Source organism: Sciurus vulgaris (genome assembly GCF_902686455.1).
Source record: "Sciurus vulgaris genome assembly, chromosome: 8".
Taxonomy (NCBI): domain Eukaryota; kingdom Metazoa; phylum Chordata; class Mammalia; order Rodentia; family Sciuridae; genus Sciurus; species Sciurus vulgaris.
The window spans coordinates 5,765,357-5,792,137 of record NC_136468.1 but is presented as its reverse complement, the minus strand read 5'-3'; the positions used below and the strand labels follow the sequence as shown (position 1 = coordinate 5,792,137).

The 26,781-nt window shown below is 55.7% G+C and overlaps 1 protein-coding gene across 6 annotated transcripts in view; it reads right to left on the bottom strand.

Annotated features, from left to right (window-relative positions):
• The window catches only part of PRKAG2 (protein kinase AMP-activated non-catalytic subunit gamma 2), a 263,046-nt gene that overhangs the window by 119,030 nt on the left and 117,235 nt on the right, over positions 1-26,781 (bottom strand). The gene's annotated exons all lie outside the window — the stretch shown is intronic.

Genomic DNA, 26,781 nt, shown 5'->3' with positions numbered 1-26,781 from the left:
TCAGAAAGAAAAACTCAGGGAGGGTCCAAAAATCACGACACTTTGCGCTGGTCAGAGGACAAGTCCCAGCAACTGGGTCATGTCAGGAAGCCTAGAACTCTACTCTCAGGTTCTTCTGCAGCAGCTTTCTGCAGGAAAACTAAGGGCAGTACCCGATTCACTCTAAGGTGAGCGGGAGACCCCTAAGGCCAGTCCTTGGTGGTCACCAGCATGGAGTGGCAGAGGGATGGAGAAAGAGATGCTGCTGTCCCTAACCAACCAGGGACATTCCTAGAAACGCCCATTCTTTTCTCCAACTCCTCAAAGATTTCCAAAGTTCAGGAGAGTCGAACTGCTGACTCTGGGGAGAGGGATGGAGGTTCAATGCCAAAGGTGCTCTTCCCAGCGGCAGCCATCTGCACCTTCTCCTGCGGGGGGCTCCCTGAGCCATTCAGCTCTCAAAACAAAGCACAGTCATCCATGCTGCACCTCATCCCAGTGCCCCGGGAGCAGCGGAGTGCGCAGACTGCCCTCAAGCGTGGGTGCTCCCCTGGCACTGGGAGGACACAAAGAGAACTGAGTGCCCGCCAATGGCCAAGTTAAACAGGGCTGGCCGGAGGGCTGGGCCCACACCAGGACTCAGAGCAGGCCGCACAGCCCACAGAGGAGCCGAGCTCCCTCAGGGGGCCATCGAAGTTGGCACTGGCCCAAAGCAGGAAAGCCTGGTGGTGAACAGAGTTGATGTTTAGCCAGAAAGTCTCAACCACGCCATGGAGGGGAGGGGGAAGGGCGTGTAGAGAAAGGCCCCAAACACCTCAGTAGGTAGCGCAGCCTCTGCTGTAAAGGGGGGCAAATGAAAGTAGCCAGAGATGAAGTGACCCATCCAGGGCCTCTTGGCTGAGCTGGACTTGAACCAGGACTATTGGCTGCAAACCCCCAGTTGTTTTCCCTGAGACTCCATGTAGCCAGCCACTGCTGACACCAAGAAAGTATGTATGACAGATATTATCACCATTTCTTTTCTTTAACTGGTCTCAGAGAAGCCTACGTGATAAACTCGGAATCCTAACACCTGCTGGGGTCAGGCACTGCCCTCCGCAGAACAATATCGTCCCTCCATGCTCCTGTGTCAATCTGAGACCCTCCTGCCCCTGAGCAGAGGAGAAGACATATAAGTGGAAAGTGTACTCAGAACCTTCTAAGGAGCACAGACACCGCTCCTCGTCTCTAGCCTTCTCCTTGTAGCAAGGGAGGCGTTTGTGACACTGAACTTTAAAGTCCTGAGCCAGTTTAGGTCAAGGGAACAGAGTCACCCTGCTGGTATCCAGCTAGGGAGAAAGCCCTGCTCATGTGGTACCAATTAAACAGAGAGAACAGTGCCACAGAGAGCACCTCACAGACCATCACTGAGCCATGTGTGACATCGAGTGACGTGTGACACTGACATTGTGTGATATGGGGTGCACAGGAGACTCAGTGACCACTTCACACTCCAGTGGGCCTTCAGGAGGAGAAGCATTGACAGTCTAGTCCAGAGGATGCCAAGGCCAAGAACAGAAACCAGAGGCCATGTGGAGCCCAGTTCCCGGGCAGTGCTGCCCTCTCGGGAGAATGGACTATCTTCTGCACGGGCTTCTCCTGAGCTCAGGCTCTGACATGCAGGGACAGAGGTGACCAAGGCCAGTGGATATCCAGAGGAGCCTCAAGGGAATATCTGGAAGGCTCTTCCACTGCTCCCTGCATGGCCTGGACATTTCCCTCCCAGCGAGGCGCCCCACCCGATGGCCTGAGGCCTCCCTCTCACCAGCACTGCAGTGTCCAGCAGATGACTGGGTCAAAACACAGCCAGCAGTGTGGCCACCATATATATCCACAGCCCTGCTACTGCCTCCAGGACAGGCCGGGCCATATGCTGTGCTGGCCCAAGGCTGCCTCCTGGCTTCTGCTCACTCCTGCCCTCTGCAGTCTGCCTCTTCTCAGAGGATGGAGGGGCGGACCCTGTGCTCCTCATGCCTAGGTAGGGGCAGCTCCAGCCCCTGGCCCAGGGACCCCAGGGCCTGGCTCCGCTGCCTCCCCAGCGCCCCCTTCCTACCACCCTTGCTGTCAGCAGGCATCCCTCTCCGGGCCTTTGCACTTGCTAACCTGTTTTCCTAGGATCCCCATCTTCTCCCATGTTTCCATCTCCCCAGCCCCAGCTCACATAGCAGGCCTGTAAGCAAGCCAAGAGGCGCCACCCACCCGCTGCCTGCTCACCACACACTCATTTGGCTTCCCTTTCCTTTGTTCTGCTTATCACTCCCTGACCCGAGACATGCGTGGATACATAACGACCTCATGCCCGCTGCCCCCACCTCCGAGCAAGCTCCACGAGGCCTGGCGCTCTCTTTCTGCAGGGCTAGAACAGTGTCGGGTGAGCAGCTACGGTGCCAGGCTTACAGCATGGACAGTGCTAGACAGAGAGTACTAGCAGTGCTCTGCACAGAGTACCACAGTGCTGGGCATCCAGGACGACCAGTGTTGGGCGTAGGGTGCTGACAGTGCGCTTGCAGAGTACTCAAAGTGCGAGGTGCGAAGGACTGACAGACCAGGCACGGAGGCAGGGATCACGTCTGCAGGACCCATAGTGATGGGAAGACTAGGGTGCTTCAGTGTGCGCTTCAGGAAGAATTTCACTGAGCTGATATTCACACAGGCCGATATTCTGCAACACTTTCTTTACTTCCTTTACACCCCTTTACTTCCTTTAAACCTAGACATGGGCAATACGTTTTATCTCATCTTTCAAGTGACGGAAGGTGTCCAAGCAACCTGCAGATACTTGATACATCTTTGTTGAAAGAGCAGGTGAATGAGTTAGTCATTCAAAACTGTGCTGGAACGGGGTCTGAGGGCTATGCGTTAGGTCCCTCTGTGGAGCTTGGACCAGTTTTGCTGACAGCCATTAGCCCCGGGGTTCTGTCTAGAAACCCTCAGACCCAGGACTGGCTTTCTCTGCCCACAGACTGATGCTGACCCAGTGGACATGGAAACATAGGCCAAGGGTTAGTGGTGGGCCGCTGACTGGGCTTGGCACTGTCACCCAGAAGCCCCGTTCTCTAGGGTTACCCAGACCTGGCAGCGGCCCTGAGACTTCCTAGTGCTGCCACTGGAGCTAGCGCTCACCCCACCTGGTGGCCGGGCGGCCTCCCGGGTGACAGACCCGCTGTGTGGATGCAGTGTCAGAGTATAATATCAGGGTATAACTGCTTGGAGGCAATGGCCGCTGAGTGTCAGGTGCCACCTAGGACTCCTTGGCCCCCTCTGCAGCGAGCCTGTCAGATGGTATGACATGACCGCGTGGCTGGGATGGCTCACCCTCCCTGCCCATGTCCTCCTGGCACCCACTGCTGCTGCTCTGCCAGCTTGGGGTGGATGAACATGGGGCGGGTCAGGCTCCTCTCCCAGGGAGGATGCTCTGGGCTGTGCGCCTATAGCTGGGACATTATTTTGTGCAGCATGATAGAAGAATTGGTGGGAGCTCTTTCCTCCACCGCCTGGAAGTGACTCTACTCTCAGGCCCAGATGGCTGCAAATGGATGCCACAGGGTAGCCTGCAAGGTCCCCAAGTCTGGTTGCCTGGGAAAGAGAAGGTCCCCTTCCTCCACAGACAGCAAAACAGAACCGCTCCTGTGGGCCTCCTGAGCTGACACCCTGCAGAAATAACCATGGGGTCAGGGGCATGGGAAGTACCCACCGGTCTGACCTGAGAGAGAGACAGGCTTGGGGCTGCAAGATCCAGGATGGGACTCAGGCAAAAACTAGCCTCCCGCGACCAAAAAGGGAGCAGATGCCGAGTAACAAGAACGATCATGAACCGAACACGTGCTGGCCCCGGGGCCGCAGTTCCCCAAGAAGGACACCAGGACGGAAGGCTCCTCTCCCACCTCTGGCTTTACCTTTCCCAGAAGTTCTGGGGCCTCGTGGACGTTTACACACAGCTTAGGGCTGCGGAGGAGAAAATGCTCGACCATGAAGTTCACTCTGCCAGCACCGACCGACATTTCCCATCACGCATCTGCAGAGTCCCAGCAGCCAAAGCAAGTTAATTTGCAGAGCGCCCTGAGAGCTGGGGAAGGTGGCAGTCACAGAGCAGGGGCGGATCCGGCGTTCTCTCTGTCCCCTCGGCAAGGCCCTGGTGGAGGGCCTGGCTCTGGAGCTGAGGCAGTTTCCCTTTTCTCTTTTATGTCACTGAGGAATCGAGGCACGGTCCTGGAGCCTGTGGAACAGGCCGAAGGCAGACATGGGGGCAAAGATCCCAGAAGGGCAGGGGCCAGCGAAGGAAGAATTCGAAGCCCGACATCTTAGAAAGTGGATATGCTGGTGTGCAAACCTAAATCCCTTAAACTGTCTTCTGGGGGCAGAAGGAATCGTGGGCTTTGTTACCTTGTGCTCTGATCCCAGCCCCCAGGCAGACTCTCTTCCTTACTTGAGATGGAGGCGTACCCCTGACCTCCAAGCCAAGCGGTGAGTCAGCAGTTTCTGAAAGAACTGGATGCCCTGGCATGTATGTAAGGCTGGACTGTTTTCTTTGTACTGTGAAACAATTTAAACACATAGAACAGAATAACACACTTTTGTTTTCCATCATTCACCTCCAGCAATCATCAACTCCTAGGGACCGTGTTGAAGGGCAGCCCCCGTAACAACATTTGTGTCAAAGCACTTAGAAGTCCTTTTAAAAATGCACCACCCCAGACAGGTTTGTCACTGTTAGGGGTTCAGGTTCCAGAGTCTGTTCTTTCCTCATCTAGTCCTCCAATGGTTTCTTACAGAGTGGCGTGTGGGGTCTCCTGGAGGGGCTGAGAGGCCTCTGGTGGGGTTTCTCTGCTTTTTACTAGCTGGGAGACTGAATGAACAGGTTTCTTCTGCCTCCTCAGCTGAGGTCCCCATCAGAATATGGATTCCATCATTAGGCAGAAGAGGTTGGAGTTGATTGGAAAGCAATACTGATTTCTTACAGATTTTGATCAATTAATTCCAGAGCTATTGAGAGGAATAAGCAAGATGGCCCACGAGAAATGCTTGCACTGGCCAAGCTTCCACTGTCTCCTCGGCTGCCTGAGCCTGAGAAGGTACCCCGAGGTGGAGATTGGCAGGCGCCTTCTGAAGGAGAGTCTTCATCCCCGTCCATGAGCCCTACTGTCCCTTGGTGGTTGGGTAGCTCCTCTGGGTTTCTGTTTAGGGCCAATGACCAACAGAGAAGGTATCTCAGGCCACTTGAGAAGCAAGATTGTGGGTTACTTTCACAGGTGAAGGAACTTGTTAAACAGTTACTTCTTAAATATAAGCAAGGTTAAATTCTACTCAATTAAAAGCAAAACTTGTTTTAAAAGTCCAACTAGAGTTGTGATCAAGGGAGGAGAATGGAGCAGGGAAAAGGTGGAGCGTGTGGGGGTGGGCAGCCCTGAAGAGCTGAAGATGATGCCAGAGACAGCCAGCAGGAGGAGCACCCACCACAGAGCCAGACAGAAGGGGCAGGGAAGGGAGAGCGGGAGGACCCACTGTGTCAGACCCATCCATCCTCCTTGTCCATAGAGCGACATTCCTGTCTTATGGCCTCTTAGGATTCCAGGACAGAGTTTTTTAAAGGCATGTTTGTCTTTATAGATAAGATGATGTCTTGGATTTGCTTGAAAAAGATCCTGGGACAGGGAGGCGGGTGTGTGTGGAGATGAAGCAAGACTGGCCTGGAGCTGAGAGCCATTAAGCTGGTCAGTGGACATGCAGGGCTCCATGACACTCCCTTCTCTTTAGAAATGCTTGGGACTTTTCATAATAAAAGTACAGGAAGTTTGAGCCTTTGCAATTGTACACACACCAGAATGTTCTCATGTTGACATTTAGCCCCCTTGGGTCAGAAACGGTACTAAAACTGAGGTCCCTGTTCTTCAGTTAAGAAGATGCAGAGATTAAAGGAGGATGTTTACTGTTAGATGGCCAGTAAATGTTTGTTAAAGAAATGACTAGAAGTTGTGGTGGGGTAGTGATGCTTTGTGTGGACTCCCAACAGAGTGAGCCCGTGTGGTCGGGTGGGGATTAAATCTGCCGGCTCAAACAGCCGGCCAGTCACAGACTTGCTTCCACATCCCGCACTGCAGAATTCAACCCAGTCTGCATCGCAGGTGCGTAAGGAGCACTTATGGGGGAAGATGGCAGCACCATTGCCCCATTTTGTTGATGTGGAAGCTGGGGCTTGGGCTTGGACATAATCCAGTACCAATGTGTCTCCACGTGTATCATTTGGCAAAGCATCGGGAAAATTACCTCAGTTAGTGGTTCAAATTCCTCTAAGGAAACAGTCTCCACAACACAGAGCCCTGCAGAAAACACACAGCCTGAGCCAAACAGCCACTGTGCTTCCAGCATCCAGCGAGTGTGGGCAGGGCAGGCACAGCCTGATCCCCGCCCCTTTGAGGGCAGCAAGAGAGGGCAGAAGGGAGGGCAGCAGTGACCTGCCCCGTAAGAATTTGGGGAAACAAAAGGAGGAAAGAAACTGCCCTTATGAAGTTTTAAAAACACACAAAGAGAGGATGCGATTAACCGTTGATGGGTGTTGCCCAAGAGACTAATTATGTGGCTGAAGAATTTGGGAACACCCACAACTCCACTCAAGGTGACCGGGGTCACCTGCAGGGAGGAAAGAATAACATTTTACTGTGATTTTGTAAGCAGAGGACTTCTGGAGGAGCTGCAGGTGAAGAGAATGGAGAGGAGCGCCTCCAAGGGAAGGCGACAGCAAGCCCCACAAGCCCCTCAGGGGAAGGGGCGCTGTCTGCAAGCCCAGCCCAGCAGAACCAGCAACCACCTGGCAGCCTGTGCTCCTGTCCCTTGGAGTCCTGCTGGCCCAGCAAGGTAGGCTGGTGTACCTCGCCAGCCCACATAACGGCCCTGTGAGCGTGCCAAGTGCAAGGACAGAACCCCAGATCTGGCTAAGTTCTGTGAACTGTTGGAAAAACCTGTTCTTGGTGTTCCAAAAAGTGAACGGAGCTGAAGCCTCGTCTGCAGGAAGTGTCCCCATGTGGGAGGGGTCTTTGGGCAGCTGGCCTTGATGTTGCTGGGGCCCTTCCTCAGGTCCACTCCCTGTGTTGAGTGGGCATTGGCCACTCTTGGCCCATCCAGCATCTTTTTACAGCTCTCAGGGCTTGACAGGGCTCTGATGTGGGGGTTTCCTAAGACCTGCTCCTTAGTGCCCCGGTAGCAATGACATGCCACCACCAGACCAGGATGACTGGCGGAGGCTCCGGCCAGGCTCAGTTTCCACCACACAGAAGCAGGCTCCAGGCAGACTCCCTGGCTTCTGGAGGTGGTGGCTGTCTTACCTCTAGGGTCAGAACAAAATGCACGGATGGGTGGTTTACATGACACACTTATTTTCTCGCGGAGCTGGAGGCTGGAAAGCCCACGATCATGTTCCCAGTGTGGTTGAGTCCTAGTGAGGGTCTTTGTCCTGGCTTGCAGATGGCTGCCTTCTGACTGTGTCCTCACATGGTGGAGAGAGAAAAGCTCTTTGTCCCTTCCTCTTCTCATAAGGCCACAGCCTATCAGACTAGGACTTTACTATTATGACCCTATTTGCCCTTAATTACCTCCTTCAGGCCCTACCTCTGAAGTCAGATGGGGCTCAAAGCCCAAGCTATGAATTTGGGGCACACAACCCAGCCCACAGCATGGCAGAAACCCTCAGGGTGAGCCAGGGCCAAGCACAGGCTAGGTGGGTCTCCACCATCCCTGTTCCAAAGGCCACTGTGTATACTTGGAAACACACCTACTGGTTCTTTGAGTCCTGGAGACTCTGTGAGCTACTCAACACCTTTTAATACTTTTTCTTTTCTTGGTTCACTAAAACTAGCTAAAACTTAGCTGGAACTTAGCCTGTAATTAAGACCGGACACCAGACTAGATGGGACCCCCTTTTGTGGGGCCCAAAGCTGAGTCTTCAGGTGGGACTCTGTAGACTTGTTCTCCACCTGGGGGTGGCTGCCTCAACACCACCCTCCAACACGGGCCTCTAGGGAGGAACAAGGCTGCTCGCCCGCTCGCCCCGCACTCGCCAGCATCAGCCCACTGTATCACCAAGTGATTTCTCACTCATGGGGTCCCTTTTCTCCATGTGTTCAGATGTAACGATCCATTCCCAAATGTTCACAAAGCCCTTGCTGAGGACAAGGCACTGGGCTTGGAAATGGTGGGTACAGAGGAAATCCAGGATGGTACAATGCTCCCCCCACTCCCCAGGCTGCTCAGAGACATGCTGCATCTCTGAAGGAGCTTAGCAATGACAGTCGTGTAAATCCAGGTGGAGAGGTCCCTGGGGGCCTGGCATCTTCCCCTGCTCTTCCCGACCCTCACACACTTAGTGGAAGACCTAATTTCTTTCTTTTCTTTTTCTTTTCAGGTGGTGTTGGGTTTGATCCCACAGGGCCTGGCCTGTGCTAGGCAAGCACTTGAACACTGAGCTGCACCCCCGGCCCCTGGCCCCCTGGCCCAATTTCTTGTACAAGTTATAATCTTGGGTAGGTGGGATTAAAAGAAAGTGGTGGTCAGGAAATAGCAGTTCAGACCTCCTGCTGGTCAGCTGGGCTACAACTGCTGCTTCCCTCCTGCTTCACAGGAGGCCAGGTCTCCAATGCATACCAACTCTCCCACTGCCCGGGCTGCTCACAGCTACCCTGAGCACAGGTACCAGGATGAGCCTGTGCCTGCGAGGCTCTGTCTGTCTGTCTATCTCTGCCTGCTTCCTTCCCTCTGTCCTTCCCAGGTATTCACCTATCAACCTGCCTGTGGAATCCTGTCCTGAGGGTCGGCTTCTTGCAGGACTCAGCCGGCATCTCAGGGTGTGGCTTTGTCCCGGGTCCTGTTCTGCCTTGTCTTGGGATGGGGTTTCTCTGGAAACTGTGTGGGCCTGGACTCTGTCCTCTGCCCCCCAAGACTTTGCGAGGTACCCTGCATGTCACGCTCCGGGTCACACCTTTGCCTGGCTGTGCCTTGGAGCCAGCCCTGTGGCTCCTCCGTTGGAGCAGGGCCTGGAGGGGCCTCCGCCCGCGGGCTGCGCCTCGCTGCGCAATTCTCCACCTGGCTGAGCTTGCGCTGCAGGGTGGCTTAGGGGCTCCTCCCGAGCCCCTGCTCTCCAGTAACAGGCTTCATTGGCAAGAAGGGAGTGGCAGAGGCTGGTGGGGGGCACTTCAGGGTTGTCCAGTCAGACAGAGGGGGACGTTCCCTTCACAGTGGCAAGGTCTCCATTCTCCTTTCCCTCACCCAGAGTCTGGACATACCAAGTAGCCATTTGTGACCCCAGGGAGAGGCAGCTGAAGACCAGCGGGTTTAGAGAAAATGCACAGCGTCTGTGCCCTGTCAGTTCTCTGCCTGTTTCCAGATAAGGGAAGCGTCCTGTCTTTGCTGTCCTCAGGACCCACAGCCACGCCTAGCCAGGAGAGGCTAGCCACACAGCTGCCTCACAGCCCTGCCGGCAGTGAGGCTGGTCCACAGGCAATGAGCACTCTCTGGGTCTGACGCAAATTGTGTGGGGAACAATTTTCTTGAAATAGATAGAACAGACCTCGACACCCTGAAGCCAAGCAGGGGAGCCCGGCTTTGGAAACACCTCTTTGGAGGTTGGCTGAGGGGTGCTGGCCCAAGCCCCATCCAGGTGCAGTGGCAGAGGGGGAGGGGGGATGGAGGGAGACAGAGGGGGACAGGGGTGCACCAGAGAAATGGGCAGAGATGGCAGAGGGGAGCATACCAGACGGATAGATAGAGGAGGACCAGGGACAGAGGGAGTGCAGGAGGACAGAGACAGGCAGAGAGGGCAGAGGCGGCTATCTCAGTCAGAGGTAGATGGAGATGGACAGGGGACAGAGGCAGATGGAAGGGGGCACAAGGGAATGGAGGTGGGACACAGTTGACTACAGGGATCAGAGATGGCAGAGGGGACACAGGGGGTCCCCACCTTCGCTGAGGCAGTCGTGAATTGAGGCAGCCAGAGCTTGGGAACCAGGGTTTGGCTCCTGGGCCACTTGGGATTTCAGCCACAGCTACAGTGGGCAATCTCACCGTGGACAGGGCTCCAACACCTTATTTGCCTCAGGGCCTTCTGTGAAGTGATAGGTGTCCATTCAGTCCCCGAGCGGAAGTAAGGGAGCTCACACTGAGGGTGACCCTCAGCCCCTGGAGTGCACAGGGAGGGGCTATGTCCTAGCCTCTCTCATGGGTACCTTGGAGACAGCAAGGGCCTGAGGGTTCAGCCCCCTGGCCCTGACAGGGTGTCTCTCTCTCACTCCTCTCTCGCCCACTCCTTCCTGCTGGCTGGGATCACCTTCCAGAATAGAAGCTGTGCCCTCTCTGGTCTCCGTCTGCTTCCAGATTAAGAGAAGTGCTGGGATCTGATCACTAAAGAAACGTAGCTACAAACACACATACCAGGCCAGGGACAGTCCGGAGGACAAACAGCTCACTGAGGACCTGGAGAGGCCCGTCTGCAGGAGGGTGGCAGCCTGGGCACACCGCCCAGAGGGCCTGAGGAAGTCCACCGTCTACCCCAGGAATGGCCTCCAAGGCCCATACACCCTGGCCACTGCCACAACCGGTCTCCTAGGGCAGGATTCGCCCACAGTCTGGGCTCCCAGTTTTCCCTTCTCTCTCATTCATCAGCATTGCCACCCAGCTGGCAGGGAGCCAGGACCCTCTGTGCCCCAGGAGTCACCCCTTCCGAGTCACATCTGATCAGTGCCCTGTCCCGTAGAGCCTGCAGCCCCTTCCTGCGTCCTGCACAGTCTCACCTGTCTTTCTGAGCTACTTTCCATGGAGGACCTGTCACAGAGCCAGCCAGGGCCAAGGCCAGCGGAGTGATGTGGAGATGCAGTGGCGGGACACCGCTGGGGGTGATGCGACTCCCACAGCCCTGCCTCCCTCAAGGGCCCATGCAGGAGAGCAGGGGGTGGGCCAACACCGCAGGGGTGGGGCCACCCTGAGCCCCACGCTCACCTGATGCTCCCCGAGCCTGCCCCCATGAGGGCAAGGCCATGTGCTAAGGCCCACAAGGGCTGGTGGAGGACACTCCCAGGTGCCCAAGGAGCAGCCAGGTGGGCATCTCCAACATTTGAGCATTAACTTAGCTTGTCAGGAGTAGGCAGATATTGTGGCCTCAGGTATGCACAACCTTGGCCAAGGCCCTACCCAGCATTTCCTTATATATATGTTACCTGGCCTCCCGTTCCTCTCTGAACCACGTCCCCAGGCCCCACAGTCACCCTGTACAGGCACTACACATACTCCCTACCACACATTCTTTCCTGGCACCTGCCACCCTCTGTCCAGCTCTGGGCCACCTCCTCCTTTCAGCCTTCCTGGACAGCAGTTCCTACACAAGCAAGCTGCAGTATCCCTGAAGCACAGCTGTAGTGTTACATCTCGTGAGTAAGCCGGTCACTGTTTCTCAAATGTCAGTATTATCCAAGTTACAAACTCCTCCTGACTTCTCTCCTACAGTGAGGCCTGGGCCTGCAGCCTGGTGAGCCTTTAGTACATACTTCTTACTTCTTAGTAGTGAGTCTTCTTGTTTATCCCCCCAGAGACGTCCTTATGACAGGGTAGACTCAGATCTGACTGAGGCATTGCTATCTTATAAAAGGGCCTCAGGCCATAGCAGCCTGGTTCTCCTGCTGCTCTTCCTTCTAAGGAGCTAAGTTCAGGGGAACCTTATCTGCTATCCCCAAACCCTGATGGGACAATGCCTGCCAACCTAGCCTAAGGTAAAGCAAGGAAAAGGTTGAAAACCTTAGGAATGAGAGCTGCAGTCTCAAAAGGCCATGTATCAAATGTGAAGTATCCAGCACAGACCAATCTAGAGAGATGAGAAGAGATTAGGGGTTGCCAGGGGCTGGGGCATAGGGGCCAGGATGGGAGGTAAAAATGGGGTTATGGCTAAAGGGCACAGGGCTTCTTCTGGGGGTGATGAAAGTGTGCTAAAATTGTGCACAACCCCTCGAGAATACTGAAGACCCAGTATTTTCTGTGTACCATAAATGGGCACCAGTGACTGCATGCCGTACCGGGTGATGGGTATGTGAGTGGCATCTCAGCACAGCTCAAGTCACATGTCCTTTAAAAAGGAGAGGAAAAGTGGAAATTTGAGGCATCTGGCCTGGTGTAGACATTTGGAGGGAGGCATGCTCAGATGAGAGACACTGCAACCGGATGACAGGACCTTTGCCCAGGGCCACATGTCATGCAAGAGAGGAGACATGTCCAAATATGGGCTGGGGGAGAGCTCAGTGGTGGAGCACGTGCCTAGCATGCCAAGGCCCCAGGTTCCGTCTCCAGCACCACCACTAAAATCAGAGGGGGTTGGTGGGGAGAGAGCAACAGAGAAAGAGAGAGAGAGAGAGAGAGGCCCAAGAGGGAGGGCAAATGACATGGAATGCCCAGTGAGATGAATTTCCCAGGGTGGAAGGAGCCCTGTGCTCCTTCATTTATTGATTCCACAAACACTCAGCACAAGTGGGTGCCAAGGACTTTCCTTTGCCAAGACCAAAGGAGCTTGCTGGCTAGAGATGAATGGGTAAACTGAGGGCAAATGCACTTCGTAGGCAAGGGGGTGCGGTGGCCTCAGGGCAGGGGTGGCCAGCAATTCCTGGCGGGGACTCCCCGAGGTTGGATGAGTAGGAAGTGACTCAGAGGGAACAGCTTTGCAGAACACAGAGCCTAAGGGCACACAGAGCATTTAGAGAAGGGCAGAGCGGTCCAGGCAGCTGCAGTCCAGGGTGAAAGTTGAACAGGGGTGGGAGGGGGGCGTTGGGCCAGCTGATGCTGGACCTCAGAGGCCGCGGAATCTGAGATTCTACGGCAGCTCACAGCTTCCTCTTGCCTTTGGGGAAACCGGGGCCAGGGAGGTGGCATCTGCATTGTGAAGGCTTGCACAGCACTGGGTATGAAGGGTGTGGCCAGGCAGCTCCCGCTCCTGCCCTTGACATTGTCTCAGGGGCCCCTGGGGGCCAGGCACTTCAGCTCCTGCTGCTTCTGGGCCCGTGGTGTCTCCACGGGGTTGGAATACCTGCCCCACCTCCCCATGGGGGCTGCGGGCAGGTCTGCGGGACGATGTGTGGAATAGTCTGTAGCCGTGGGATGGGGAGGACGGCGAAGCGGAAGTTCTCTGAAATATTTGAGGATGGGCGGGGAACGGGCCCTGAATCGATGCCACTATGCTTACAGCAAGGCTACTGTCACTTCTACCCAGCAGGGCAGACAGAGATCAAGACAGCAATGTGTGGGGAGCAGCGGCCGCCACGCCGAGGGGTGTGGCTGGCGTGACTCCTTGGAGGGCCATCAGCACCGTCTATCAGAGTGCAAATATATTCACTCTGACCCAGGGATTTACTCCCAGGACTTTATTCCACAAGTACATTTACAATGTGTACAGAAAGCATGTTCGGCAATATTTGTGCAATGGTTTTTTTTTTTTTTTTTGAGACAAGGTCCCTCAAGCGTCCCTCCCACCTCAGCCTCTTGAGCAGCTGAGGCCAAAGGTGTGTGTCAGTGCGTCGGGTTATGATGCGTCATTTAAAAAACAAACAGCAAAGGATGGAGCACAGCCCGTCAATGGAGGACAGGTTCAGTGCCTCACAGGCTGGCTAGACCGCAGGGGTCGATGTCACCAAGGATGGAAGACGTCTGCAACCTCAACTGCCGTGAAAACGGAGTTGCTGGGCCAAGTCCCTAAGAAACAGCGGGTAAGCGAAGCTGAAAGGTTCTGAAGGAGGGGACGTGTTGGAGTCTGATATTAAGAACTGTCACAGCTGACTCTGCCAGAAACCAGACCTTGTACACAGGCCACCCCCACTCACACAGAAGCACGGCGGCAAGGCGGACCACCCGCTCCACCTCAGCCCGACGTCACCCTTGCTGCTGGTCCTGGCAGTCAAGGGCGACTATTTCAAAATATCTGATGCCTTCCTCCCCACGTAGCCGGAAGACTCTTCTGCTTGCCCCAGACTCCTCGGTACACACACTGGTGACTAAGACAGGCACATCCCACTGCAAGGCTCTCGACTCCTAAGTAAACTTCTTGACCGTCAGAGACTCCGTTATGCAGGCTGCCGTGGTCCATGTGTTCAGAGGCAAGCTGCAGGGCGCTGCGCGATGTGCTACCTCTGTGAGGAGAAACGGGGTGCTCCTAAGGACCCTTGAGAGTCCCAGGAGCAACATGCTTCCAGCCAGAGGACCGGGAGACTACATTCTGGAATGGAGGGATGTCTTCCTTTTAACCACGTGCTTTTTGAATATTTTAACACGCACATGAATTTATCTATTTAATTATGTATATATTTAAACCAAAATCCCAAACAGTGCTCTAGGGACAGAGGCTGATCTTCTGAATGTCCAGCACTTCAGCAAACCACTTACTCTGTGCCGCAGTGCCTCCTTTGCCTCCCCGAGGGCAGCAGGCTGGGCCTGGCCTCTCAGATCGCCTCTGCTCTAGGGTCAGCAGTCCTGGATGGCTGTAGTACAGTAGACTGTGATCCTGGAGGAAGGGGCCAGGCCTCTCCTTAGCACGAATCCTCTTGGAGCAAAGCTACAGACTACTCCCCACTTGGAGCCCGAGGAGCTGAAGGACCAGCGTGGACAGAGCTGGAAGGTTGTAGGACTGAAACCTTCCCTCTCCCCGCTGGCCTGCCGATTTCTTCCTCCCCAGACACCAGGGCATCTTTCAAGGGCTGCATCCCCTGCAAGGGCTGGGGTGGGGCCCAGTGTTAGGGCATGGCCTCACATGGGCAAGGCCCTGGGTTCAAGTCCAGCACTGCAGAAATAAATAACAAAGCAAAGGCAAACAAAATCCACCCCAGAAGGCTACACTATGGGTCACCCATTCCTTCTCTCCCAGCTCATCTCACACGGACCCAGGACTCTGCTCTGGTGAAGGACAGCTTTCCCAGACAGGGCAGGAGGTGGGACCCATCCCCTCTCCTGGAATCCCAGCAGGGCTCGGGTGGGGCAAACTGAGCCAATGGCCCTTTTGCGCCCTGGGGTTCCACGTGGCCAGGAGGCGCGAAAGTGTGTGCTGTGGCCTTCCCGCCATCAGTGACAGCTCAACACCCACCCTGGTCCAGGGCTGTCACCCGGCACTTTCTTATTATGGACGTGCTACTTGCACATACCAAAAACGATTAGACAGACACAGGCGGGCGGGCTCTGATTAGGTGACGCTCCTCACGTCCCCAAATGCCTTCCAGTCCTCCTCTGGCTCCAGGCAAGGTGTCTGCCCTGTCCTGCTCCCATCTCCCCTCCGCTGTGGAGAGCTGGAGACTTCTGGGCCACAGTCTCCTTCTACCACAGGTCGCTACTCTGGGGGTGGCTTAAGTTCTCTGCCATCTTAGGAGTCTGATATGACAAGTTTTCCCAAACACACTGTGGCCCTGGTGAGGGCACAGGTCCCCCTGGGGAAGGCTGGGAGAAAGACTTCCAGTTTCAATTTTCAGCCGGGTACTGGGGTCTTTCTGCGAGGGGACCTGGCTTCCCTTCCACTGGGGGGGGGGGTGGTCTGTGAACTGCCTCAAGACTGGGAGTTGACACAATGGATCAAAGACCTTGAAATCAGACCAGAGACCCTGCATCTTATAGAAGAAAAAGTAGGTCCAAATCTTCACCTTGTAGGCTTAGGATCAGACTTCCTTAACAGGACTCCCATAGCACAAGAAATAAAAGCAAGAATCAATAACTGGGATAGATTCAAACTAAATAGCTTTCTCCTAGCAAAGGAAACTATCAGCAACGCGAAGAAAGAGCCTACAGAGTGGGAGAATATTTTTGCCACTCATACTTCAGATAGAGCACTAATTTCCAGAATATATAAAAAACTCAAAAAACTACACCAAGAATACAAATAACCCAATCAACAAATGGGCTAAGGATATGAACAGACACTTCACAGAAGAAGATCTACAAGCAATCAATAAACATATGAAAAAACGTTCACCATCTTTAGTAACAAGAGAAATGCAAATCAAAACTACACTAAGATTCCATCTCACCCCAATTAGAATGGCGATTATCAAGAATACAAGCAACAATAGGTGTTGGAGCAGATGTGGGGAAAAAGGTACACTCATACATTGCTGGTGGGGCTGCAAATTAGTGCAGCCACTCTGGAAAGCAGTGTGGAGATTCCTTAGAAAACTTGGAATGGACCTATCATTTGACCCTGCTATCCCACTCCTCGGCCTATACCCAAAGGACTTAAAATCAGCACACTACAGAGATACAGCCACATCAATGTTCATAGCTGCTCAATTCACAATAGCCAGACTATGGAACCAACCTAGATGCCCTTCAATTGATGAATGGATAAAGAAACTGTGGTACATATATACAATGGAATATTACTCAGCTATAAAGAATAATAAAATTATGGCATTTGCAGCAAATGGATGAAATTGGAGAATATCATGTTAAGTGAGATAAGCCAATCTCAAAAATCCAAAAGACGAATGATCTCACTGATAAGCAGATGATGACATGTAATGGGGGGTGGAAGGGGGACAAGAATGGAGGAAGGAGGGACTGTATAGAGGAAAAGAGAGGTGGAAGGGGTGGGGGGAAGGAAAAATAACGGAATGAATCAAACATCATTACCCTATGTAAATATATGAATATGCAAATGGTATGCTGTTACTCCATGTACAAACAGAAACGACATGTATCCCATTTGTTTACAGTAAAAATAAATTTAAAAAATGCTAAAAAAAAAAAAAAAAAAAAGACTGGGAGTTGATATTGGGGCTGGGACCGTTTTTATGACTCGAGTTAGACTTTAGTTCTCTGGACCTTGAACTTTGCTGTCTCCATACCAGATCAGAATTAAGTAGGCACCTGTGTCTTTCACCCCCAGGAACTTCACCATTAACTCACCGGCACTGCAGGTCTGAGCCAGTTGCACTGTTCAGATTGCGGGTTTGACTCTGCTGTCCCTTATGCAAACATGCCACCTGCCATTTGTCCCCGGCCACCCCCGGAGCCAATTATTCCCACTGCATTTAAGGTTCCCAATTCAGTGGCAGTGGGTTCCACGTAGTTGCTGATCTATAGACCAGGGTGACCTCGGGGCTCTTTGGGGGTACTCGGGCTCCCTCTCAAGTTACCTGCCGTCTTAGTGAATGGTGTGTCCTCTGAGTGCACAAACAGGTCTTAAACAGTAAACTTTCCCACCTCCCAAGGCCTTTGCATGCCTTTCACTGAGGCAGGCCTGGAGTCTCAACTCCACTTAGCATCGGGCACCAGGTGGGCAGCTGTGGGCAGCAGGAAGTCAGTACACCTGCTCCCCTTCCTCCGGGGGAAGGAGTGGCTCTGGAGATTTCCTGGGTCGGGGGAGGCTCAGAGCCCGTGCGAGCCCTCCGAGGCCAGGGCTTGCTCACTGGAGTCTCTCAGAGTCACAACCTCCTTTCCAGGAGTCTCCTGGGCTTCGTGGACCCTCTGCTCCCCTGTCATCTAAGGATGCTGAGTTCTCCACCGGCCCCTCCCCAGGTTGTGCCTCATATTCCAGACCTGCACTTTTCTTAACCCAAAGCTACGACGCACGCAGTTGAATGCCCGGCGTGTGTGATGGGCCGCTTCACGCTTAGGTGCTGAGGACTGAGTCACACCAGCTTGGAGAAGCAGATCCCCAGAGGAAAAGTGTGACCACAGTGATGCAGGACCTGCCTGGCCTTCTGCCTACACGCTCAGGCTCTGGGGACACGGGGTGCGGCTCGCTGTGTCCCCGGGCCTCAGTGAAGCAGTCGATCTGCACCCCAGATCCGCGAGAGGGGCTGTCTGCTTCCGGACTGGAGGTGACTCAGCTAGAGATGGAGACACGGAACCCCTGTCCTCCCCCGACACAGGGCCACCGTGGGTCTGCCGGGTGCTGGGTGGGCGTGGGTGGCAGCGGGTCGGCTCCCTCACACACAGGAGATGAGCGCTCCACAGGCTGCCCTAGCCCCAGAGGAAAGGGCCGTCGCTGCCTCACTTGCAATCTCCGTGGGGAGACGACCCAAGTCCCCAACCGTATGACAATAAAGCGCGGGAAACACCCCGGCATCCTGCGACGCAGGAGTGGACGAGCAGAATGGTCCGTCCATCGGTGGAGTGTTACTGGGCCTCAGCTGCGGTGCGGGGGAGTCCTGAGGGCCTTACCACGGGGGACGAGCGGGGCTCTGACGGGAAAATACAAGACTCCACTTACAGGAGTCCCTACAGCCACGGAGGCCGGGAACAAAAAGCAGAGTGGTATGTGCCAGGGGCCGGGGGCCTGTGTGCCGGGGACAGGGTTCTGCTTGGGAAGGTGAGCTCCGGGCCTGCAGGTGGGGTTGACCGCCCAGCCAAGCAAGCCTGCCGAGTGCCCCCGCCCTGGGCGGAAAGTGGAAGGAGGAGGGGGTCACTGAGGGGTCCACGAGAGCCCAGGGGCTACCAGAAGGTCAGATCCAAGGACTCAGTGCCCTGGCCAAGGGCGGCTTCCAGTACGGCCTGAGCTGAGACTTCAGACTCACCCGCACCCACTCCTATTCCACTCTCTCCGCCAGGAGCCCCGGGGTGTTCAGTGCCTCTCCTGGCTGCTGTGCAAACCCACCCAGCGAGAACGAGCAGAGCCAGGTGCGCCAGCTTGAGCGGGACAGGTGCCCGGGGACACAGCCTCACGGCCCTGTCTTCACGGCCAGCTTGGGCGGCACCATCCCCCACTCAGACCAGACCGAGGGGCAACAGGGGCCCCAGCCAGGATTCGGACTCAGCAGCAACGGGCCCACGCGGGACCCTCCCTTCCCAAAGCAGTTATTCCAGAAGGTCTTTCTAGCTTTCAGACATTTTGAAAGGTTCTTTCCGTTCACGCCTTAGGAAATGCAATCACGGGCATTAACCGTCTCCACGCGCATCGTCAGGGAGCAGGGGCTCAGCTCTCTTCCCAGGGAGGGCAGTGCCACGCTCCCACAGGATGGCGGAATAGCCGTAGCGAATCTCTCTCCCAGGGCGGCCCTTCCGACACCTGAAAGCTGTCCCCGCCCACATTCCCAGGCCTTTCAACTCCTTTTCATATGCCAGGATTCTGAGTTCTCATGCCACCTTGCTAAGGGGGCATGCCCTTGAAAAATGTTTACCATCCTGGAGAAGAATTAAGATAAAAAAGCCGAGTCAAACCCAAACCAAAAAAAATTAAGACTTTGTGATTTACTATTAAATTCTGTGGTCCAGATCAGAAAGAAGACAGCTGAGGCCTGGAGCGTGGGGAAGACCTCACGCCTGGCAGCGCCAAGGACGCTCGGGGCAGGTCTGCCGTCCACCTGGCCTTCCGCACAGGTGCTGGTTACAGAGCCCCTGGGCAGCTAGCCGGAGTCACCCTGCTGCCTGGCAGCTGGGCGGGGCAGGCCCTTCCCGACTGTGATTTTCCTTGATCTTTCTATCCCAGGGATGAAGGTGATCTATTTTTAGTGTGAGGCTGTGTAAGGGTTGCTATAGCAACAGTGGGTGGCTACAAACCCAGAACTGCTGTAGCTCCCAGCCACACAGAAACTCCAAGGCGGAGCCCCAGGCAGAACGCAGCCCTGGAGAACCTAGCGTCTCTCCACTGGTGTCCCCACCTGCTATCTTGACCAGGTGCCATGGACGGGCAGAACCTGAGTCTTGCTGGCGGGGGAGTGGAGCAGGCCTTGGGATGCTGGGCACTCGCTGACAGAAGAACAGGGACCCCTCTGGAAGGATGCCAAACCGCAGTCCCCTGGCGAGGAAAGACACCTGCACCTCAGAGCTGGGTAAGAGGCAGGGGAGATGGAGTGTCGAGTGAGGCACAGGTAGGAAGCACCTGCCAGTGGACTAGCCAGGGAAGCGAGACACAGTGCAGGGATCCACATCAGCTGCTGAGCTGCTCACGTGCCCACCTGCGCCAGCTTCCCAGCTCAAGTCCAGCAGGAAGGCATGTGAGGCCCATAGCTGGGCCAAGCGCACCCTTGTCAGCGTCCCGCTTACAAACCCCCGATTGTCCATGGGTAGTCTGAGGGGCGTACGACTTGTGGTCTGTGCAGACAGCAGGGTGTCCTGCAGCGATCGAGAGTGAACCTCAGCTCCACGCGCCAACCTGGCGGCGCCGCACAATGCTCAAGTGAAGAAAGAAGGCAGGCAGATGAAGAGATTCCACATGAAGTTCAAAAGCAGCCAGAGCTCATCTCAGGGGCAGTGCCAGGTAGGGGGCTCCAGGGAGCTTCTCTACGGCACGGGGGTTGCTCTTGTGCGCCAGATTTGTGCATTACCAGCGATGAAACGTGTTTCACGGCGTGCTTCTGCTTCCGCCGGCTTGACCACGTTGCTCCTTAGGCATCACCAGCGAGGACGAGGAGAGGTGGTGCTGGGGGTCTGGGGCACGAGGGTCTTCCAGGAGGGGGCAGGACAGGCCCCACGTGGCTGTTGTGACCCAGCCCTGTTCATCAGGATGGCGAAGCCTCCGGGCAACCCGCCTCCCGGGGAGGGGACACTGGGCACCATGGAAGGTGAGGCCGCCCTCTGCAGCTTGGCGCTCCGCCTGATGCCTGGCCCACAGAGTCAGCCTGAGCATAGTGCTCTGCTCCTCTCTGTGACATCAGGCAGACACCCCTCCTTAGACTCCCCGGTCATAGCCACTCAGAGGCCCTTTTCCATCAACCTTGGCTACTCAGTGGCCAAAACCAGGGCCTGCCAGACTAGCCACCCAGGACTGAGAAGCAGGGGGTGCTGTCCATGTTATTGTACGGGAGTGGGAGGGGGTGGCAGTGGCTGCCTGGCACATAGTCATCAAGGGGCAGCCCTACAGAAGAGATGTCCCCTTGGTCCTTGAGCCGAGGACTGCCTGCTTCTCTTCCACACACTGCCACATGTGACTGATACCTCTCTGGGCTTCTCTGGGCCTCAGTTTCCCCACCTGTGAAAGGATCGCCCCCATCACCATCCACTAAACCTGCCTTGACATAACATCTGGAAGCCCCACCACGTGACATTATCATCCATGGGGACAGTCCAACCCAAGGCAGCTCTCGAGGTTCCGCCACGTCCTGGCTCCAGTCTCCTGCCCCACACTGGCCTTCCTCTGTCCCCAGGTGATGCTTTCGAGCTCCCTGGTCCTCTGGGGCCAGCTGCTGTGTGGCCTCTGGCCTCTCACATCTGTTCCACAGGGAGCACATGTTCAGAGTCTCACCAGCTCAGGAGGACAGGGTCACCAGAGCCAATGGCAACAGGTGCAGGAGACTGAGCTCCTGCATCCCAGCCTCAGGGTCGGTGGTGAAGGAGTCCTGGAGACCTGCCACCTGGCGAAGTCGGAGGCCTCTGCGGTGGAACCTGCAGGCCAGCTCCCCGCCCAGCTCTCCAGCCCGACTTCTAGGTTCTCCAAAGCCCCGCCTCCTCTTTCTGGGCTGTTCTTAGACTGCCCCCAGCTCTCCACCAATCCAGCTGCAGCCCCAACCCAAGCCCCAGAGCACTGTGGCTGGTGAGCCCTGCCTCTCGACCAAGGCCGGCAGCTCTGAGCCACGTGCCATCTTCCCATCCTTCCCAGGGGCAGGACGCACACTCACAAAGCCACATTCACCAGACAGAATAGCCCGCGATGCTGGCTTAGCAGAGGCACGCGGCTAGACTCACCCCCTCAGAGGGCTGCTCCAGCTGCCCAGGGGCCGGGGTGTCTCTTTATACTCTGGAGTGAGGAGACTCCCATTCTCTCTGCCCGTGACAGATGACTGGTTTTTAACCATGTTCTTGTCTTCCCCAGTAACAGGGCCCCAGTTCCTACTTTACAGCAATACCTGCAGCTCGTGGGCCATGTGACTAAGCTGTTCAGTGAGCTATCAGTGGAAATGTTGTTTAGACAAGAAAAGCTGTTTGAAGGGCGAAGTCCCAATTTGTCTCTTTTTTCTTCCCCATGCCTTGAATGTTGATGCGATGGCTGGAACTCTCACAGCCATCCTGAGCCCCACAGTGACGCCAGAGGATGGATGGAAGGCCCACACTGAAGACCATGGAAAGTAAAGACAGGAGCCTGTGAAGTTACCGTAGTAGACGCAGGTGCCTACCTGTTGGGCATCGTCATGTGAAAGAGAAATAAACCTCCTTCCTCCTTAAGCAACTCTTAGTTTGGATTTTCCTGTTTGAACTTAATCCTGACTAACATAGCCTAACATGGAACTTTACCCCTACTAACTACATACTAACCACCTGACGACGCAGGATGTCACAGGGGCACAGCTGTGGAGTCTCTCCCCACGTGTGGACATGGCTCCTTTGGACTGAGGACACCGAGACACAGGTGAGAGCTGCCCGGTCTGGGATGAGGACAGGGTCTCCAGGGCCATCCTGGGGGCATTTGTCCAGCTCCATGTTCCCTCGAGCTGTGTGTTTGTGTACTGCAAATGAATTGCTTTTAGAAAATTCTGATAACTCTACATTTAAACTAAAAAAAGTCCAGACATGCTGATAGACACCTTAATACAGAGATAGCTGACGTTCTTGGAATCGCGCAGCCCCTTCTGTGGACTTGAACCTTTGGCTTGGCTTGAGGGGGTCCGGGCACACAGAGGTGCATGCCCCACTGCCTTAGCTTCAGGTTGCGGAAACCCTCGGTCCTCCTCCATGCCTGGCGGGCTCACTCCAGGGTGGCCCTGCCCACAGTGGCCACTTCCACTCTCCCTGTCCAAAACAGACCCTGTACGAAACCTCGTTTTGGCCTTCTCTTTTGAATCATATTTCCACTGTGCGTCTAATGACGTTTACGCAGGTGTGCCCACGTCGCCATGGCGCCCCGACATCTCCCTGGAGCCTAACCCGTGCCCCGTGGTAGGGTTTGTGCTCCATAGGTGTGTTTAGCAAACGCATTAATAGAGAGCCACGGGGACAGAGCAAGAAGCAAGAACCGGAAGGGGCAGTGATGTTCGAGATTGAGGTTAGGGCAGGGTGGAGACCCAGCGCTGAAATTCCAGGCAGGACTGAGTGACCCCCACGCAGAACAGCACGTCCCCCCTGGGGGGCCTCCTACACGCCCCAGGCGAGGCGATCGCATTCCCCGATGGCCCCCGCGTTCTGCAGGGAGGCCCTAGGCGTCCCCACACTATTTCCACGGCATTCCCATCCCACTCGCCAGGAGCTGCGGCCGGCTGCTTAGGGCACGGACTGGCACTACCGAGGGTCGGGGGAAGTGCCCCGGCCTTTGCTGACAGCCACACCGCGTGCTCTGAGGCCTGGAGCCGGGTGGAGGAGGACCTGAAGCAAACCCCACCAGGAATGGACAGCCTTTCACCGTGGTCCTCAGGCGGGGACAGATGGTGACCTTTTGAGAAAGGAAGTCGATCTCATACTGGTCAAGAAACACCTCCAGAGGGAAGCCAGTCACGGAGAAGCCAGAGAGGCGTGAGGCCCAGGAGAGAGTCCAGCCTGAGAGCACTCAGGCCCCGGTGCCTGGAGGCTTGTCCCTCGGAAGGCAGTCTCCCTGCCCAGCAGAGGTGACACACTTGGAAATTCACGGCAGCGAGACCGAGGGCAGTGGCCCTGGTGCCAAGGCCCCTCCCTTCACTTCTGCAGTCCACGTTCTGACATTTGGTGGACGTTGCTGGGGAAGGGCTGCCTCCCTCCCAGGTTACACTTGGTTTTTTGTTTGGGTACTGGAATTGAACCCGGTGGGGGGGGGGCTCACTAATGAACTACATTCTTGGTCCTTTTGATTTCTTATTTTATTTTATTTTGAGACAGAGTCTCACTAAGTTGCTTAGGGCCTCGCTAAGTTGCCGAGCTGGCCTCAAATTTTGATGCTCTTGCCTCGGCCTCTGGAGTTGCTGGATCACAGGCGTGAGTCACTGCGCCAGCCAGAGGTGGCCAGTTCTCAGGTGCAGCAGAGGGCCCACCTGGAGCTACCTCTCACACGCAAACTTATCCATCTGGTGCCCTCGCTCCACACCATTCTTTCTATCCAGCCCTTTACTAGTGCTAGTCACCCAAGGGCAGGCTAGACAGCTGGACAGCCCCGCGTCCAGAGCCCTGAGACGTCACACAAGCCGATCCTTGCCTGCCTCACCTGTCTTCCCCTTGGAATCACAGTGAAGGCTCCCGCCCACCCTCTCCCTTGCACCTTCTGTCTCCTGACAGGCCCTGGGGCTTCCCTGGGTGGCCTTCACCCCTCCATGGCACAGACAATCACCTCCTCTTGGGGACAGCGAGTGACAAACTCTCTTTCAGTGGCTTGTGTCTCCTGACCTGCTGGCCTCACCACACCTGAGTCATGAGGACACCTACACTGTAGATAACGTCTCCCATGGCCTCGAACACCGGGCAGTTCCCTTTTGCTTTGTTGTCTTGGCACACATCAAAAAGGCCCCCTAGCTAGATACTCAAGAAGTTGTCAACAGACACGCTCCGAGGGAAGCAGACATCAAATCTGGAATATTCTGAGAATTCTGGGAATCCTCAGCAACCCTTATTATCCACTGCCATTGAAACCGCTTCTTAAGGCTTCATTTTCACGTCCCGTGTACAGGACCCTGGGAGGACAACCAGCGTGGCCCCTGGACCCCGAACGTGGGATTCCACAGCCAGGGGTGTGCTGTTTTACTTGTTTCCTAGTAAACCTGAAGGTTTCTGGAAGGAAAGAACTAGAAATTCTTTGAATTTTAGATAGGAGAGCTGCACGGAGGTCCAGTTCTGCTGAGCGGAGGCTCGGTAGTTTTATCACTCATTTGTTGTTCATTTAGGAAAGCGCTGGTCTTAGCTGGTCAGTGTTATCTCTGCCAGCCCAAGGTGGGGCCCAGCCAGGCACCTGAGTCACCTGGCTCAGCAAAATGCCCTGAGGATCCACCTGGAACCCTCAAGCCACTTCCTGCTGCAGCCTCAGGGTCCACCCCATTGCACAGCCAGTGACCACCTGTCCACCCTACCTGCCCTGTGGGGCACAGTCACATGGGTTCCCTCAAGCCCAGCAGGGGAGATGCTTCCTCCCAGGCTGCACCCTGGGCCACCACTCCCGTCACGAGATACTAGCTGGGCGGCACCCAGGCTGAGGCGTGGGGCCAAGAATACGCAATGGTAAGAGAAGTCGTGTTGGCCCCAGGGAACATTCATTGTTGATTTGTTCTTGAGAGTATCTGGACTTGGCATATTTTTGTTCTGACAGCTCATCACTGCAGGATAGAATTGATTTTGTTCTGAACGTTTCAAGCTCTTGGTTTCACAGAGGTCTTGGGAGCTGGGGAGACCACCTTGATGCCAAGGCTCCCCGGACCCACAGGTGTCCCCTGAGCCGGGTCCTGCCTTGGAGGGCATGGGCTACAGGAGCAGAGTCTGCCCAGCAGGGGTCCAGCCCCAGCCTGGGTCATCAAGCTGTGGGACACTTCTCCATTATTGTCCAGGGTCTCTGCTACTTAAATTCATCTCCTTTCCGGAATCTTCTTTCTCCCTGGTCCATCTGTTCATTCTGCCAAGCTCTGCAGTTCTGTCCTAGTACTTCCTGACGCCTTCAGACGTCTGTGCTGGCAGCACTTTTGTCCAGCGTGGAGATTCTCTACTCAGAACTGGGCTCTCCAGGAAAGCGGCTCCCGGAAAGCACTCTGCCCTCATCACACGGCCTGCGGGTGGCTCCCAATCTGCCCCCATTCACGGTGCATGGGCAGGACAGTGACTTTGGGAACTGGGGTGGGGCAGAGGAGGGAAAGGTCCAGCTGACCCTTGGCTGTCCAGCCCCGCCTTACCCTCCAGGCCACGTTGCTCTAAGCCCAGCAGGCCATGGAAACACCCTGAGCGACTCTGCTGCAGGCTACCCTGACTCACCCAGTGACTCCAAGGACAGTCCTTGGGGAGACATGAACCGGAAGGGCTGGGTCACTCCCGGCACCCATGGCTGGCAGGGCCTGGTCTGTGCAGAGTGAAGCCGGGCAGACTCATGATGAGCCTCCAGGTCCAGCACCCAGCAGGGCGCCGGGAGGAGGTGGGACGCCCTAAATTTGTCAATGCTCAGCCCTTCGTTGCAGACAGCTGCCCAATGCCCGGGCATGACAGCTAGAATCCTGCTCCTGAAGACTCGTCCCTGCATTAGGACGCTGCCTCACTACGAGTGGAGACAAAGTCAGCAGAAGAGTGACATCGGGTCTGGGTGCTCCAGGTGGAGCCCTGCCTCCTGCCTGTGGGGAGCAGCAGGGCAGGTGGGGCCACATGGGGGGCGTGGGCTTAGGCCTGGCTCTGTCCTCTCCTCACATGGCCTTGGTCAAGGACCCTGGCCCTCAGCCCAACAGCCCTCTTCTCCAGCCCCCAGGGACTTCCCCTCAGGCAGTACAAGTCAGGGTCCTCCCAAGTGGCCACTGCCCAGCCCTCCCACCTCATGCCCCACCAGTCACCAGCCCCGCAGCCTTCCCCCAACACCGGGAGTCCTCCCTCCTCTCTGCCTGTTGAAGGCCCTGACCATGGGCATCATGCAGCTCATTCCCTGTGCCTTCCCTGTCCAGCAAGTAGACTTGACCCTCCATCCTGCCTCCTCAGTGTTACTTCCCCTGACCAATGAGACCGATGAACAAGCCAGACACAAGGACACACATGGCACCGCCCCCTTCTTGAGGTTCCTAGCACCCGCACATTCATGGAGACAGGGCGTAGAATGGGGGTTACCAGGGGCTGGGGGAGGGATGAGAGGTTTCGATTCACGGGTGAGTCCCAGCTGTGAGGGTGGGAGAGCCCGGGAGACGGGTGGTGACTGTGCCCAGCCTGAGTGCTGACCACTGCTGAGCAGTGCAGGTCAGCACTCTGAGGACGGTGGGT